The sequence below is a fragment of the Leopardus geoffroyi genome, chromosome B2, assembly GCF_018350155.1.
Source record: "Leopardus geoffroyi isolate Oge1 chromosome B2, O.geoffroyi_Oge1_pat1.0, whole genome shotgun sequence".
NCBI lineage: Eukaryota > Metazoa > Chordata > Mammalia > Carnivora > Felidae > Leopardus > Leopardus geoffroyi.
Genome location: NC_059332.1, coordinates 89,717,530 through 89,735,111, shown reverse-complemented (window position 1 = coordinate 89,735,111; position 17,582 = coordinate 89,717,530). Strand labels below are relative to the sequence as shown.

The 17,582-nt window shown below is 39.8% G+C and overlaps 1 protein-coding gene across 7 annotated transcripts in view; it reads left to right on the top strand.

The window, feature by feature from the left end:
* USP45 (ubiquitin specific peptidase 45) overlaps nt 1-17,582 on the top strand; it is an 84,177-nt gene that overhangs the window by 45,929 nt on the left and 20,666 nt on the right. The window lies entirely within an intron of this gene.

Here is a 17,582-nt window from a genome sequence, read left to right as displayed (position 1 = left end):
ATCCCAACTCTGAAGAGAAACTCTGTTACCTCATGTTGGATTAGGATCCACTCAGGGATGAGTCACTGGTAACTAGGGGAATGGGATCCAAGCCTCCTGGATCAGGGAATGTTTCTGAGAAAAGAAAGAGTGGCTCATGGCCTGGATAGATTTCCCCAAACAGTGTTCATTGTCATCCTGTCCCTTTATCGATTGGGTGGTAGTTGCCTGTAATATTAAATGAGTTAAATTCAACTTTTTTGGTGGGGACCTACAAATGGGATACAAGTTTTCAGAGAAAATGCAAGATAATTAAAGCTGTCAAGTACACAGCACATATCCTTCATTTTTCCTCTATCACTCATAGCAGGACATTTTTAATCATTCATAACGGTTCTGCTGAGTCTGGATTCAGGCTCGGAATCATTCTCAACCTACCGCTGCAGGCATGCTATCTCAATCATAATTGTCACAATAGGTGAAATCCTGTTTTCCATTCAAGGTAAATATACTTCTTAATTTATGTTAATATGTAGCAGAGCAACCATGTGAAAATGAAGTACTCCTATGCTTGTGATAGCTGTTACTGTGATACTAGGCAAGGTGGATCCTCATCTTTTTGTTTTGTAAAATCTTATCTTGAGGGGTGCCTGGGTGGCTTAGTCAGTTAAGCATAGGACTCTCTATCTTGGCTCAGGTCATGATTTCACGGTTCGTGGGATTGAGCCGCAAGTTGGGCTCCATGCTGACAGCACGGAGCCTGCTTCAGATCCCCTTCCCTCTCTCTCTGCCTCTCCCCCACTTGTCTCTCTCTGACTCTCTCAAAATAAATAAATAAACTTAAAAGAATGAAAAATAAAATCTCACCTTGACTTGTAGTATTGTAGTATTCTAGTTTTCAGTAAATAAATGGGGTTCTGTTATTTTCTTTTACCTTAATGAGTTAATCACTCCCTCCTGCTACAGTGTTTATTATAGTTCTGTTCTTAATTGGCTATTTATTGACCTCTATGTTACATTAGTTAAATTCAGCTTTTGAAGGTGTCAGTCCTTTTCTGCCATCTCTCTACATGATATATGTATATATTTAAGTTATATATATCTGCATTATATATATTTAAATTTGTGTTTTTTTTTTTTTTAATTTTTTTTTTTAACGTTTTATTTATTTTTGAGACAGAGAGAGACAGAGCATGAACGGGGGAGGGGCAGAGAGAGAGGGAGACACAGAATCAGAAGCAGGCTCCAGGCTCTGAGCCATCAGCCCAGAGCCCGACGCGGGGCTCGAACTCACGGACCGCGAGATCGTGACCTGGCTGAAGTCGGACGCTTAACCGACTGCGCCACCCAGGCGCCCCTAAATTTGTGTTTTAATTCCAGTTAGTTCTACAGTGTTACATTAGTTTCAGATGTACGATACAGTGATTCAACAATTCCATACATCATCTGGTGCTCAACACAGCAAGTGTGCTCCCTAATCCCCATCACCTGTCTCACCCACCCCACCACTCACTTCCCCTCTGGTAATCATCAGTTTGTTCTCTGTAGTTAAGGCTCTGTTTCTTGTTTTCTGTCTTTTTATTTCCCCTTTGCTCATTTTGTTTCTTGAATTTCACATGTAAGTAAAATCATATGGTATTTTTCCTTCTCTGACTTACTTCGCTTAGTTCCCTCTCTAGTTCCATCCATGTTGTTACAAGTGGCAAGATTTCATTCTTTTCCATAGTGGAATAGTATTTCATTTTAGAAGTGTACCACATTTTGGGGCGCCTGGGTGGCGCAGTCGGTTAAGCGTCCGACTTCAGCCAGGTCACGATCTCGCGGTCCGTGAGTTCGAGCCCCGCGTCGGGCTCTGGGCTGATGGCTCAGAGCCTGGAGCCTGTTTCCGATTCTGTGTCTCCCTCTCTCTCTGCCCCTCCCCCGTACATGCTCTGTCTCTCTCTGTCCCAAAAATAAATAAACGTTGAAAAAAAAAAAATAGAAGTGTACCACATTTTTATTCATTCATTCATTCATTCATTCATTCATTCATTAATGGACACTTGGGCTGCTTCTGTAATTTGGCTATTATAAATAATACTGCAAACATAGGGGTATGTGTATCTATTTGAATTAGTGTGAATTTTGTATTCTTTGGGTAAAGACCCAGCAGTGCTATTGCTGGATCATAGGGTATTTTTAACTTTTTGAGGAACCTCATCCAGAGTGGCTGCACCAGTTTGCATTCCCAACAGTACACAAGGGTTCCTTTTTCTCCACATTCTCGCTAATAGCTGTTGTTTCTTGTATTTTTTATTTTACCCATTCTGACAAGTGTGAGGTGATCTCATTGTAGTTTTGATTTGTGTTTCCCTAATGATGAATGCTGATGAGCATCTTTTCATGTGTCTGTTGGCCATGTGTATGAAGTCTTTGGAGAAATGTCTATGTCTTTTGCCCATTTGGTAATTGGATTATTTGGGTTTTTTGGTGTTGAGTTATATCAGTTCTTTATACATTTTGGATACTAATCCTTTACTGGATATGTCATTTCCAAATACCATCTCCCATTCTGGAGGTTGCCTTTTAGTTTTGTTGATTGTTTCCTTTACTGTGCAGAAGCTTTTTATTTTTATGTAATTCCAATAGTTTATTTTTGTATTTGTTTCTCTTGCCTCAGGAGACATATCTAGAAAGAAGTTGCTATGGCCAGTGTCAAAAAAGTTACCACCTGTGTTCTCTTCTGAGATTTTTATAGTTTCAGATTTCACATGTAGGTCTTTAATCCATTTTGAATTCATTTTCATGTATGGTGTAACAAAGTGGTCCAGTTTCATTCTTTTGCACATAACTGAACAACTTTTCCAACACTATTTGTTGAAGAGACAGTCTTTTTCCTATTGGATATTCTCTCCTGCTTTGTTGAGGTTTAATTGTATAATTGTGGATTCATTTCTGGGCTTTCTATTCTGTTCCACTGATCTGTGTGCCTATTTTTTTGTGCCAGTACCATACTGTCTTGATGATTATAGCTTTGTGAAACAGCTTGAAGTCTGGAATTGTGATGCCTCCAGCTTCAGTTTTCTTTTTTAAAATTGCTTTGGCTCTTCGGGGCCTTTTGTAGTTCCATAAAAATTTTAGCATTGTTTGTTGTAGTTCTGTGATAATGTTGGTATTTTGATAGGGATTGTATTAAATATGTAGATTGCTTTGTGTAGAGTAGACATTTTAATAATATTTACTCTTCCTATCTGTGAGCATGGAATGTCTTTCCATTTCTTTCTCTTTTTTTTAAAATGCTTATTCATTTTTGAGAGAGAATGTGAGTGGGGGAGGGGCAGAGAAAGAGAAGGGCAGAGGATCTGAAGCGGGCTCTGTGCTAACAGCAGCAAGCCCAGTGTGGGGCCTCGAAGTCACAAACTGTGTGAGATCATGACCTGAGCTGAAGTCAGATGCTCAACCAACTGAGCCACCCAGGTGCCCATTTTTCCATTTCTTTGTGTCATTGTCAGTTTCTTTCATTAGTGTTTTATAGTTTTCAGAGTACAGGTCTTTTACCTCTTTGGTTAGGTTTATTTTTAGGTATCTTATTTTTGGTGCAATTGTAAATGGGATTGTTTGCTTAATTTCTGTTTCTGCTGCCTCATTATTGATGTATAGAAATGTAATAGATTTCTCTATATTGATTTTGTACCCTGAGACTTCACTGAATTCATTTATCAGTTCTAGCAAGTTTTTTTGATTGAGTCTTTAGGATTTTCTGTATACAATGTGTCATCTGAAAGTAGAGTTTTACTTCTGCCTTACCAATTTGGATGCCCTTTATTTCTTTTTGTTGTCTGATTGCTGTGACTAGGACTTCCAGTACCATGTTGAATAAAAATGGTGAAAGTGGACATCCTTGTCTTGTTCCCGACCTTAGGGGAAAAAGCTCTCAGTTTTTCCCCATTAAGGATGATATTAGCTGTGGGTTTTTCATGTATGGCCTTTTTGATGTTGAGGTATATTCCCTCTAAACCTACTTTGTTGAGGGTTTTTTTGTCATGAATGGATGTTGTATTTTGTCAGAGGCTTTTTCTGCATCCATTGAAATGATTATATGTTTCCTATCCTTTGCTTGTTGATCTGATGTATCATGTTGACTGATTGGTGAATACTGAACCACCCTTGCAACCCAGAATAAATCCCACTTGATCATGATGAATGATTTTTTTAATGTGTTGTTAGATTCGGTTTGCTAATATTTTGTTGAGAATTTTTGCATGTATGTTCATCAGAGATATTGACCTGTAGTTCTGTTTTTTTGTGGTGTCTTTGTCTGGTTTTGGTATCAGGGTAATGCTGGCTTCATAGAATGAATTTGGAAATTTTCCTTCCTTTTCTGTCTTTTGGAATAGTTTGAGAAAAAGAGGTATTAACTCTTTAAATGTTTGGCACAATTTGCCTGGGAAGTCATCTGGTCATGAACTTTTGTTTGTTGGGATTTTTTGATTACTGATTCAATTTCTTTGCTGGTTTTCTGTCTAAATTTTCTATTCCTCCCTGTTTCAATTTGGTAGTTTATATGTTTCTAGGAATTTTTTTTTTTTTTTTTACCATTTTATTTAATTTACATCCAAATTAGTTAGCATATAGTGCACCAATGATTTCAGGAGATTTATTAATGCCCCTTACCCATTTAGCCCATCCCCCTTCCTACAACCCCTCCAGTAACTCTCTGTTCTCTGTATTTAAGGGTCTCTTATGTTTTGTACTCCTCCTTGTTTTTATATTATTTTTTGCTTCCCTTCCCTTATGTTCACCTGTTTTTTACCTTAAAGTCCTCATATGAGTGAAGTCATATGATATTTGTCTTTCTCTGACTAATTTCACTTAGCATATGTTTCTAGGAATTTATTCATTTCTTCTAGGTTGACCAATTTTTTGGCATTTAGTTTTACATAATCTTGTATAATTGTATTTCTATGGTGTTGGTTGTTACTTCTCTCTCATTTATAATTTTATTTATTTGAGTCCTTTTCTATTTTCTTGATAAGTTTGGCTAGAGGTTTGTCAATTTTATTTTATTTTATTTTTGAAGATCTAGCTCTAGGTTTCGTTGATCTGTTCTTTTGTTTTTATAGTTTTATTTCTGCTCTAATCCTTATTCTTTCCTTCTAGTGGTTTTAGTTTGTTGTTCTTTTCCTAGCTCCTTTAGGTAAACGGTTAGGTTGTTTATTTGAGATTTTTCTTGCTTCTTGAGGTAAGCCTATATTGCTGTAAACTTCCCTCTTAGAACTGCTTTTGCTGAATCCCAATAGTTTGACTGTTGTGATTTCTTTTTTATTTGTTTCTATGTACTTTTTTATTTCTTCTTTTATTTTCTGATTTAGTTTAGTAGCAGGGCATTTGACCTTCAGGTATTTGTGGTCTTTACAGATTTTTCTTGTGGTTGATTTCTAGTTTCATAGTGTTATGGTTAGAAAAGATGCATGGTATGACTTTGATCCTCTTGAATTAGTTGAGACTTGTTTTTTGGCCTAATACATGATCTGTTCTGGAGAGTGTTCCACGAGCACCTGAAAAGAATGTGTATTCTGCTGTTTTAGGATGGAATGTTCTGAATATGTTGGTTAAGTCCATCTGGCTCAGTGTGTCATTCAAAGCCATTGTTTCGTTGTTGATTTTTTTTGTTTTGATGATCTGTCTGTTGATATAAGTGGGGTGTTAAAGTCCCCTACTATTATTGTGTTGTTACCAATTAGTTCCTGTATGTTTGTTATTAACTGTTGTTTTTGTTTTTGTTTTTAATTTTTTAACCTTTACTTCTTTTTGAGAGACAGAGACAGTCTGAGCAGGAGAGGGACAGAGGGAGAGGGTGAGACAGAATCTGAAGCAGGCTCCAAGCTCTGAGCTTTCAGCACAAAGCCTGATGGCAGGGCTTGAACTCATGAACTGTGAGATCATGACCTGAGGTGAAGTTGGATCCTTAAGTGACTGAGCCACCCAGGCATCCCTGTTATTAACTGTTTTATGTGTGTGGGTGCTTTCATGTGAGTGCATAAGTATTTATAATTGTTATATTTTCTTATTGGATTGTCCCCTTTATGACTAGATAGTGTGCTTCTTTGTCTCTTGTCATAGTCTCTGTTTTAAAGTCTATTTTGTCCAATTTAAGTATTGCTACCCTGGCTTTCTTTTGACATCCATTTGCATGATAAATGTTTCTCCATCTCCTCACTTTGAATCTGTAGGTGTCTTTTGGTCTGAAATGAGTCTCCTATAGGTAGTGTATAGATGGGTCTTGTTTTTTATATCCGTCCTATCATCCTATGTCTTTTGATTGGAGTGTTTAGTGCACTTACGTTCAAAGTAATTATTGATAGATATGTATTTATTCCCATTGTATTACTTGTTTTGTGGTTGTTTGTGAAGATTTTCTCTGATCCTTTTTCTTTCTCTTTTTTATGGTTTGCTGGTTTTCTTTAGTGATGTATTTATTTAGTGATATGATTTAGTGATATGATTTCTTTCTCTTTATTCTTTGCATATTTATTAGTGGTTTTTGATTCACTTAGGTTTGTATATTATATCTTCTATGTATAGCAGTCTATATGAAATATGTGGTAGTTTAAGTTTGAACTCATTCTTTACTCCTTTTCTCTCCACATTTTAGGTATATGATGTCATATTTTACATCCTTTTATTTTATGAGTTCCTTGACTGATTTTTTACAGAAATACTCATTTTTACTGCTTTTGTGTTTCCTACCTTCATAGTGTCACTTTTGGTCTCTCCTTTCCACTCAGAGAGCTCACTTTAATATTTCTTGCAAAACTGGTTTATTGGTCACAAACTCCTTTAGTTTTTATTTGTCTGGGAGGCTCTTTATCTCTTCTTCTATTCTGAATGATAGCCTTGCTGGATATAGTATACTTGGCTGCAGATTTTGTCCCATTCAGCATCTTGAATATATCACACTACTCCCTTCTGGCTTGGAAAGTGTCTGCTAAAAAAATCTCCTGATGGCCTTGTGGGGTTTCCCTTGTATGTAAAGGTCGTCTTTTCATCCTGCTGCTTTTAAAATTTTTTCTTTATCACTATATTTTGCCAATTTAGTTACAGTATGTCTTGGTGTTGGCCTGCTTTTGTTTGTTTTTTGGAGCTTCTCTACTTCTTGGATCTGGATTCCCCAGATTAGGGAAGTTTTTAGCTATTATTTCTTCAAATAAATATTCTGCCCTCTTTTCTCTCTCTCCTTCTTCTGCGACTCCTGTAATACGAATGTTATGACATTAGATGGAGTCACTGAGTTCCCCAAATCTCTTATTTTGCATAATTCTTTTTTTCTCCTCTTTTGTTCAGCTTGATTACTTTCCATTAGTCTGTCTTCTAGGTCATTAATTCATTCTTTTGCTTCTTCCAGCCTGCTGTACTTTGCATCAAGTCTATTTCTAATCTCGTTTATTGCACTGTTCATCTCTGATTGGTTCTTTTTAATCTCTGTGTTAGGGGTCTCACTGATGTCTTCCACTCTTTACTCAAGTCCAGTGAATATCCTTATGATCATTGCTTTAAATACTCCATCAGTCATGTTACTTATGTCTGTTTTACTTTGATCTCTGGCCATGGCCTTGTTCTGTTCTTTCATTGGTACAAATTTCTCTATCTTCTCATTTTGTCTGAGTCTCTGGGCCTGTTTTCTCTGTGTTAAGAAAATAAGCTGTGTTCCGTGTTCAATGGCCTAATGAAGAGGCAGTCTGACAGTGCCCTGCCCCATAATGTCCCCTGTTCCCTAGGGCCTGACACTTTAGTGAACATCTCCAGTGTGTGCTGCATGCAGTCTACTGTTGGGTCCTGGCCGCTTTATCCTTCAGGCCAGTCATCTGCAGAGGTGCTCTGTGTCTGTTGTGGGCAGTGTTTGGTCTCTGATCTGAAATGTGGCAAGTTTTTTTTTTTTTTTTTTAATTTTTTTTTAACGTTTATTTATTTTTGAGACAGAGAGAGACAGATCATGAACGGGGGAGGGTGAGAGAGAGGGAGACACAGAATCTGAAACAGGCTCCAGGCTCTGAGCTGTCAGCACAGAGCCCGACGCGGGGCTCGAACTCACGGACCGCAAGATCATGACCTGAGCCGAAGTCGGCCCCCCAACCGACTGAGCCACCCAGGCGCCCCGGCAAGTTTTTTTTAATAGTTTATTTTTTTAGTAATCTTTACACCCAATGTGGGGCCCAAACTTAAAACCCCAAAAGTAGGAGTCACATGCCCTTCCAACTGAGCCAGCTAGGTGTCTTTCGAATGTGGTGAGTTTTAACTAGGTGTGCTCTGGTCAGAGACCAGGGCTGAGACCTGTCGCCACCGCCGCCAGAATTGAGGCCCTGCAAAAATCCCACATGGAGAACTGTGTGTGGGCAGGGATTGGGCTGGTCTTCTGGGAAAGGGGGCCCACGGACCTGGGAGTAAGGCAAATGTGACTGAGAAGGGCAGTTCCAACAGAGCATGGGGAAGCAGGGGTTGGTGTGAGCAAGTTAGGTAGTGAGTGTCAGTGCTATCCTGGCTCCTGCAGGTGGCCCTTAACCTTTGCTGAGAAGTGGGGGAGGAAATTGTACCTGCCAGTTCCTTTGTCCCTGGAGGGGTGTCTCTGTGAATGCTGTCTCTCTAGGATGCATTTGGAGATGAGCAAATAACCTCCCCACTGTGTGCCCAGGTGCTCTTCAGATCGCTGTTTCACTGTATGTCCATGTGATGTCTGCCTGCTTTCTCTCCAGGAGCAGCTTAGTGACCTCTCAGCTCTATCCCAACCAAGTCTTCTGACCTTTAAAATTCTAGGTTTAAGCCCCACTTGTTGCCAGAATTCACAAAATTCGGGCTTTCATGCTTTCCAAGCCATTTGCTATGAGGATTCATTTTCCCATGTGCTCCCCTGTGCGCTAGTCTCTCCCCCTTCTCTGGGACTACAGCTACCTTCCCACTGCAGTGGCCATGATTTGTTTCTCTCCTAAACCAGGTCTCTGCACTTCTACCTTCTTCACTATGGCCTCTTCTCTACCTTTAGTTGTGGAGTTCGTTCTGCCAGTCTTCAGGTTGATTTCTGGGGCATGTAGGATGATTTGATAGTTATCTAGTTGTATTCGTGGGCTAAGGTGAGCCTCGGGTCCACCTACTCCACACCATCTCCCCCTCCTGGATCTACTTTATGTGTTTTGGTTATGAGCCCTATTGTCTTCTATTTTTTTTTTTTCTTTTTTTTTTTTTTTTTTTTAATTTTTTTTTTAAATTTTTTTTTTTTTTTATAATATATGAAATTTATTGTCCAAATTGGTTTCCATAAAACACCCAGTGCTCATCCCAAAGGGTGCCCTCCTCAATACCCATCACCCACCCTCTCCTCCCTCCCACCCCCCATCAACCCTCAGTTTGTTCTCAGTTTTTAACAGTCTCTTATGCTTTGGCTCTCTCCCACTCTAACCTCTTTTTTTTTTTTTTTTTTCCTTTTTTCCTCCCCCTCCCCCACGGGTTCCTGTTACGTTTCTCAGGGTCCACATAAGAGTGAAACCATATGGTATCTGTCTTTCTCTGTATGGCTTATTTCACTTAGCATCACACTCTCCAGTTCCATCCACGTTGCTACAAAAGGCCATATTTCATTTTTTCTCATTGCCACGTAGTATTCCATTGTGTATATAAACCACAATTTCTTTATCCATTCATCAGTTGATGGACATTTAGGCTCTTTCCATAATTTGGCTATTGTTGAGAGTGCTGCTATAAACATTGGGGTACAAGTGCCCCTATGCATCAGTACTCCTGTATCCCTTGGATAAATTCCTAGCAGTGCTATTGCTGGGTCATAGGGTAGGTCTATTTTTAATTTTCTGAGGAACCTCCACACTGTTTTCCAGAGCGGCTGCACCAATTTGCATTCCCACCAACAGTGCAAGAGGGTTCCCGTTTCTCCACATCCTCGCCAGCATCTATAGTCTCCTGATTTGTTCATTTTGGCCACTCTGACTGGCGTGAGGTGATACCTGAGTGTGGTTTTGATTTGTATTTCCCTGATAAGGAGCGACGCTGAACATCTTTTCATGTGCCTGTTGGCCATCCGGATGTCTTCTTTAGAGAAGTGTCTATTCATGTTTTCTGCCCATTTCTTCACTGGGTTATTTGTTTTTCGGGTGTGGAGTTTGGTGAGCTCTTTATAGATTCTGGATACTAGCCCTTTGTCCGATATGTCATTTGCAAATATCTTTTCCCATTCCGTTGGTTGCCTTTTAGTTTTGTTGGTTGTTTCCTTTGCTGTGCAGAAGCTTTTTATCTTCATAAGGTCCCAGTAATTCACTTTTGCTTTGAATTCCCTTGCCTTTGGGGATGTGTCGAGTAAGAGATTGCTACGGCTGAGGTCAGAGAGGTCTTTTCCTGCTTTCTCCTCTAAGGTTTTGATGGTTTCCTGTCTTACATTCAGGTCCTTTATCCATTTTGAGTTTATTTTTGTGAATGGTGTGAGAAAGTGGTCTAGTTTCAACCTTCTGCATGTTGCTGTCCAGTTCTCCCAGCACCATTTGTTAAAGAGGCTGTCTTTTTTCCATTGGATGTTCTTTCCTGCTTTGTCAAAGATGAGTTGACCATACGTTTGTGGGTCTAGTTCTGGGGTTTCTATTCTATTCCATTGGTCTATGTGTCTGTTTTTGTGCCAATACCATGCTGTCTTGATGATGACAGCTTTGTAGTAGAGGCTAAAGTCTGGGATTGTGATGCCTCCTGCTTTGGTCTTCTTCTTCAAAATTCCTTTGGCTATTCGGGGCCTTTTGTGGTTCCATATGAATTTTAGGATTGCTTGTTCTAGTTTCGAGAAGAATGCTGGTGCAATTTTGATTGGGATTGCATTGAATGTGTAGATAGCTTTGGGTAGTATTGACATTTTGACAATATTTATTTTTCCAATCCATGAGCAGGGAATGTCTTTCCATTTCTTTAAATCTTCTTCAATTTCCTTCGTAAGCTTTCTATAGTTTTCAGCATACAGATCCTTTACATCTTTGGTTAGATTTATTCCTAGGTATTTTATGCTTCTTGGTGCAATTGTGAATGGGATCAGTTTCTTTATTTGTCTTTCTGTTGCTTCATTGTTAGTGTATAAGAATGCAACTGATTTCTGTACATTGATTTTGTATCCTGCAACTTTGCTGAATTCATGTATCAATTCTAGCAGACTTTTGGTGGAGTGTATCGGATTTTCCATGTATAATATCATGTCATCTGCAAAGAGCGAAAGCTTGACTTCATCTTTGCCAATTTTGATGCCTTTGATTTCCTTTTGTTGTCTGATTGCTGATGCTAGAACTTCCAGCACTATGTTAAACAACAGCGGTGAGAGTGGGCATCCCTGTCGTGTTCCTGATCTCAGGGAAAAAGCTCTCAGTTTTTCCCCGTTGAGGATGATGTTAGCTGTGGGCTTTTCATAAATGGCTTTTATGATCTTTAAGTATGTTCCTTCTATCCCGACTTTCTCAAGGGTTTTTATTAAGAAAGGGTGCTGGATTTTGTCAAAGGCCTTTTCTGCATCGATTGACAGGATCATATGGTTCTTCTCTTTTTTTTTGTTAATGTGGTGTATCACGTTGATTGATTTGCGAATGTTGAACCAGCCCTGCATCCCAGGAATGAATCCCACTTGATCATGGTGAATAATTCTTTTTATATGCCGTTGAATTCGATTTGCTAGTATCTTATTGAGAATTTTTGCATCCGTATTCATCAGGGATATTGGCCGGTAGTTCTCTTTTTTTACTGGGTCTCTATCTGGTTTAGGAATCAAAGTAATACTGGCTTCATAGAATGAGTCTGGAAGTTTTCCTTCCCTTTCTATTTCTTGGAATAGCTTGAGAAGGATAGGTATTATCTCTGCTTTAAACGTCTGGTAGAACTCCCCTGGGAAGCCATCTGGTCCTGGACTCTTATTTGTTGGGAGATTTTTAATAACCGATTCAATTTCTTCGCTGGTTATGGGTCTGTTCAAGCTTTCTATTTCCTCCTGGTTGAGTTTTGGAAGAGTGTGGGTGTTCAGGAATTTGTCCATTTCTTCCAGGTTGTCCAATTTGTTGGCATATAATTTTTCATAGTATTCCCTGATAATTGTTTGTATCTCTGAGGGATTGGTTGTAATAATTCCATTTTCATTCATGATTTTATCTATTTGGGTCATCTCCCTTTTCTTTTTGAGAAGCCTGGCTAGAGGTTTGTCAATTTTGTTTATTTTTTCAAAAAACCAACTCTTGGTTTCGTTGATCTGCTCTACAGTTTTTTTAGACTCTATATTGTTTATTTCTGCTCTGATCTTTATTATTTCTCTTCTTCTGCTGGGTTTAGGCTGCCTTTGCTGTTCTGCTTCCATTTCCTTTAGGTGTGCTGTTAGATTTTGTATTTGGGATTTTTCTTGTTTCTTGAGATAGGCCTGGATTGCAATGTATTTTCCTCTCAGGACTGCCTTCGCTGCGTCCCAAAGCGTTTGGATTGTTGTATTTTCATTTTCGTTTGTTTCCATATATTTTTTAATTTCTTCTCTAATTGCCTGGTTGACCCACTCATTCGTTAGTAGGGTGTTCTTTAACCTCCATGGTTTTGGAGGTTTTCCAGACTTTTTTCTGTGGTTGATTTCAAGCTTCATAGCATTGTGGTCTGAAAGTATGCATGGTATAATTTCAATTCTGGTAAACTTATGGAGGGCTGTTTTGTGACCCAGTATATGATCTATCTTGGAGAATGTTCCATGCGCACTCGAGAAGAAAGTATATTCTGTTGCTTTGGGATGCAGAGTTCTAAATATATCTGTCAAGTCCATCTGATCCAATGTCTCATTCAGGGCCCTTGTTTCTTTATTGACCGTGTGTCTAGATGATCTATCCATTTCTGTAAGTGGGGTGTTAAAGTCCCCTGCAATTACCACATTCTTATCAATAAGGTTGCTTATGTTTATGAGTAGTTGTTTTATATATTTGGGGGCTCCGGTATTCGGCGCATAGACATTTATAATTGTTAGCTCTTCCTGATGGATAGACCCTGTAACTATTATATAATGTCCTTCTTCATCTCTTGTTACAGCCTTTAATTTAAAGTCTAGTTTGTCTGATATAAGTATGGCTACTTCAGCTTTCTTTTGGCTTCCAGTAGCATGATAAATAGTTCTCCATCCCCTCACTCTCAATCTAAAGGTGTCCTCAGGTCTAAAATGAGTCTCTTGTAGACAGCAAATAGATGGGTCTTGTTTTTTTATCCATTCTGATACCCTATGTCTTTTGGTTGGCGCATTTAATCCATTTACATTCAGTGTTATTATAGAAAGATATGGGTTTAGAGTCATTGTGATGTCTGTATGTTTTATGCTTGTAGTGATGTCTCTGGTATTTTGTCTCACAGGGTCCCCCTTAGGATCTCTTGTAGGGCTGGTTTAGTGGTGACAAATTCCTTCAGTTTTTGTTTGTTTGGGAAGACCTTTATCTCTCCTTCTATTCTAAATGACAGACTTGCTGGATAAAGGATTCTCGGCTGCATATGTTTTCTGTCTAGCACACTGAAAATCTCGTGCCAATTCTTTCTGGCCTGCCAAGTTTCAAAAGAGAGATCAGTCACGAGTCTTATAGGTCTCCCTTTATATGTGAGGGCACGTTTACCCCTTGCTGCTTTCAGAATTTTCTCTTTATCCTTGTATTTTGCCAGTTTCACTATGATATGTCGTGCAGAAGATCGATTCAGGTTCCGTCTGAAGGGAGTTCTCTGTGCCTCTTGGATTTCAATGGCTTTTTCCTTCCCCAATTCAGGGAAGTTCTCAGCTATTATTTCTTCAAGTACCCCTTCAGCACCTTTCCCTCTCTCTTCCTCCTCTGGGATACCAATTATGCGTATATTATTTCTTTTTAGTGTATCACTTAGTTCTCTAATTTTCCCCTCATACTCCTGGATTTTTTTATTTCTCTTTCTCTCAGCTTCCTCTTTTTCCATAACTTTATCTTCTAGTTCACCTATTCTCTCCTCTGCCTCTTCAATCCGAGCTGTGGTGGTCTCCATTTTGTTTTGCATTTCATTTAAAGCGTTTTTCAGCTCCTCATGACTGTTCCTTAGTCCCTTGATCTCTGTAGCAAGGGATTCTCTGCTGTCCTGTATACTGTTTTCAAGCCCGGCGATTAATTTTATGACTATTATTCTAAATTCACTTTCTGTTATATTATTTAAATCCTTTTTGATCAGCTCATTAGCTGTTGTTATTTCCTGGAGATTCTTCTGAGGGGAATTCTTCCGCTTGGTCATTTTGGATAGTCCCTGGTGTGGTGAGGACCTGCAGGGCACTTCCCCTGTGCTGTGGTGTATAACTGGAGTTGGTGGGCGGGGCCGCACTCCGACCTGATGTCTGCCCCCGGCCCACCGCTGGGGCCACAGTCCAACTGGTGTGTGCCTTCTCTTCCCCTCTCCTAGGGGCGGGATTCACTGTGGGGTGGCGTGGCCCGTCTGGGCTACTTGCACACTGCCAGGCTTGTGATGCTGGGGATCTGGCGTATTAGCTGGGGTGGGTAGGCAAGGTGCACAGGGGCAGGAGGGGCAGGCTTAGGTCGCTTCTCCTTAGGTGATCCACTTCAGGAGGGGCCCTGTGGCAGCGGGAGGGAGTCAGATCCGCTGCCGGAGGTTTGGCTCCGCAGAAGCACAGAGTTGGGTGTTTGCGCGGAGCGAGGAAGTTCCCTGGCAGGAACTGGTTCTCTTTGGGATTTTGGCTGGGGGATGGGCGGGGGAGATGGCGCTGGCGAGCGCCTTTGTTCCCCACCAAACTGAGCTCTGTAGTCCGGGGGCTCAGCAGCTCTCCCTCCCTTTGTCCTCCAGCCTTCCCGCTTTCTGAGCAGAGCTGTTAACTTATGACCTCCCAGACGCTAAGTCACGCTTGCTGTCGGAACACAGTCCGTCAGGCCCCTCCGCTTTTGCAGGCCAGACTCCGGGGCTCTGCTTGGCCGGCGAGCCGCCCCTCCGCCCCGGCTCCCTCCCGCCAGTCCGTGGAGCGCGCACCGCCTCGCCGCCCTTCCTACCCTCTTCCGTGGGCCTCTCGTCTGCGCTTGGCTCCGGCGACTCCGTTCTGCTAATCCTCTGGCGGTTTTCTGGGTTATTTAGGCAGGTGTAGGTGGAATCTAATTGATCAGCAGGACGCGCGGTGAGCCCAGCGTCCTCCTACGCCGCCATCTTCCTCAATATTTTTGTCTTCTATTTAGAGTTATGTTTTTTGTCACCTCTCTGAGACTGTGATCTCCTCAAGGAATGATACTGTATATATCTCTGTATCCTATGTTCCTTGCACACAGTAGGTGCCCAGTGACTTGTTTGTTAAATAAGTTGTCTGTACTTATCCTTGAAATGGATAATTTCTGTTGAGAATTTGAATTGGGGAAAAAAACAGTTTCTTAAATAAGTTATACTACCTTGTTTCTTGGAGATTTACAGTTATTTTGAATATGTTACAATTTGAATGAACTGATAAATTGATAGGATAATACATTGTGTTTTACCTATAATTTGTTTTAAAAAAATCAATTAAGAGATTTACAATTAAGTTTTGAGGACATTAGCACAATGCTCCTGAGCTGATACTTCATCATATTTTCTTAGATTTAGAAACTGATGCCAAGAATGGGCGGATTCAAACTTAAGTCTTTCTGACTACCAAACAAATTCTAATTCTATACAGTACTGCTTATTAAAGCATAGTTGTAATGCTTAATCATCAGTGACCAGTATAAATAATACATTTTTAATCTTGCTATTTATTCATTTATTTTTAATTTTTTAAAGTTTATTATTTTTGAGAGACAGAGAGTGCATGAGTAAGGGAGGGGGGGCAGAGAGAGAGAGAAAGAGAATCTTAAGCAGGCTCTGTGCTATCGGCACAGAGCGCAGTGTGGGGCTTGAACTCACAAACTGTGAGGACCTGAGCCAAAATCAAGAGTCAGACGCTTAACTGACTAAGCCACCCAGGCACTCCTAAGCTTGCTATTTAAAATTTAACCATAATTTTTTTTTTTTTTCAACCTTTATTTATTTTTGGGACAGAGAGAGACAGAGCATGAACGGGGGAGGGGCAGAGAGAGAGGGAGACACCGAATCGGAAACAGGCTCCAGGCTCTGAGCCGTCAGCCCAGAGCCTGACGCGGGGCTCGAACTCACGGACCGCGAGATCGTGACCTGGCTGAAGTCGGACGCTTAACCGACTGCGCCACCCAGGCGCCCCAAAATTTAACCATAATTATTTCACCATTTGAAGTAGTATTAAATGTGATTCAGTAACTATGGTATATGGACATTCTTGTTGAAGGAGTTGATAGAAGGTAGCAAGGTGGGGAGAGATACAGACAGAAATTTGTATCATGAATGATAAATGCATATTGATGCTTCTGAACCTACAGATGTATAGGAGTTACTTTAACATTAATTCAGACTATCAATTTCTAAAATGATTTTTTTTTCCACTATGATTTGCAAGGATATGTTTACTACATGGTCGTGGATCATTGTAAATGGAATTAAAAATCAGCTCTCTACATTGTTTGTCTGTTGATATTACAAATAAAGGTATAAAATCTATCCCTGTTAATTTTTTTATTTCACTTCTATTGATGGCTTTCTTTGCTATAATTAAGTTATTGTTCTGTCATAATGGTGCATCGGGATTCACAATATCTTAAAGACTGGCAGTACAGTGGGAAACGTTGCTTTTTGAAAGCTCTTATCTTCCTTCCTCTATTTGAGGGTTTCAGATGGCATGGCAGAATTAAAATGTCATGTCTGTGGATTTATTCAGTCCTGTAAGCAAGGACAGTCGTGCCAGCCGCTTACAGTGAGTACCCGAGCGGGAGCTGCATTGTCTGGCCTGGGAACCCCCCAGGTGTTTGTCGTGCCACTGTGGTAGTTCATCACTGCCGTGTGTTTTTTGATTGAAGAAAGGCTACAGCATTATGTCTGCCACCAGAATCTTTTAGTAATGATTAAAAACTACTGACCTCCTTTCAGCATGTTTCATTAAAGTTTTTTTTCTTATGACTCTAAAGTTGAGAGATATAACCTGCTCCTGCCAAATAGAGTGCTAAAGGGGGTCATTGGTGCAAAAATTTAAATTTTTCATGGGCAAAACAAATAAAAGCAAATTTACTACAAGAACTTCTTTTATAGGCAGTCTTTTCCACTTAGAAATACATGCTTCTTCACTTGCTTGAATTTGAGCTATCACCAAATTAATGCTATTACGTTTTTATTCTCAAAGATATACCACTAATACATTATTGGCTAGGATTATTTTAAAGGCAGAATATCTCCGCTGACTTAAACTATGAGTGTTTTGCATTCTTATTTTTGAAAGACGTTTATGGTGGAGATTTGAAATGGTTGAACCTTGACATTGCTAATTGATTATTGTGCTGCAGTTGTTAGCAGTGCCCTGGCCAAAGTCTTTTTTTTTTTTTTTTTTTTAATCCTAAGTGGTTCAAAGCACAACTTTTAACAATGAGAGGCTGTAAATGGACCTAAACCCATTTGTTTTATTCAACTTGATGAATTACTTATTAATTAACTCCTTTAACAGTTTAGAGAATATAAATTTGTGGCTAAGATACAATAAA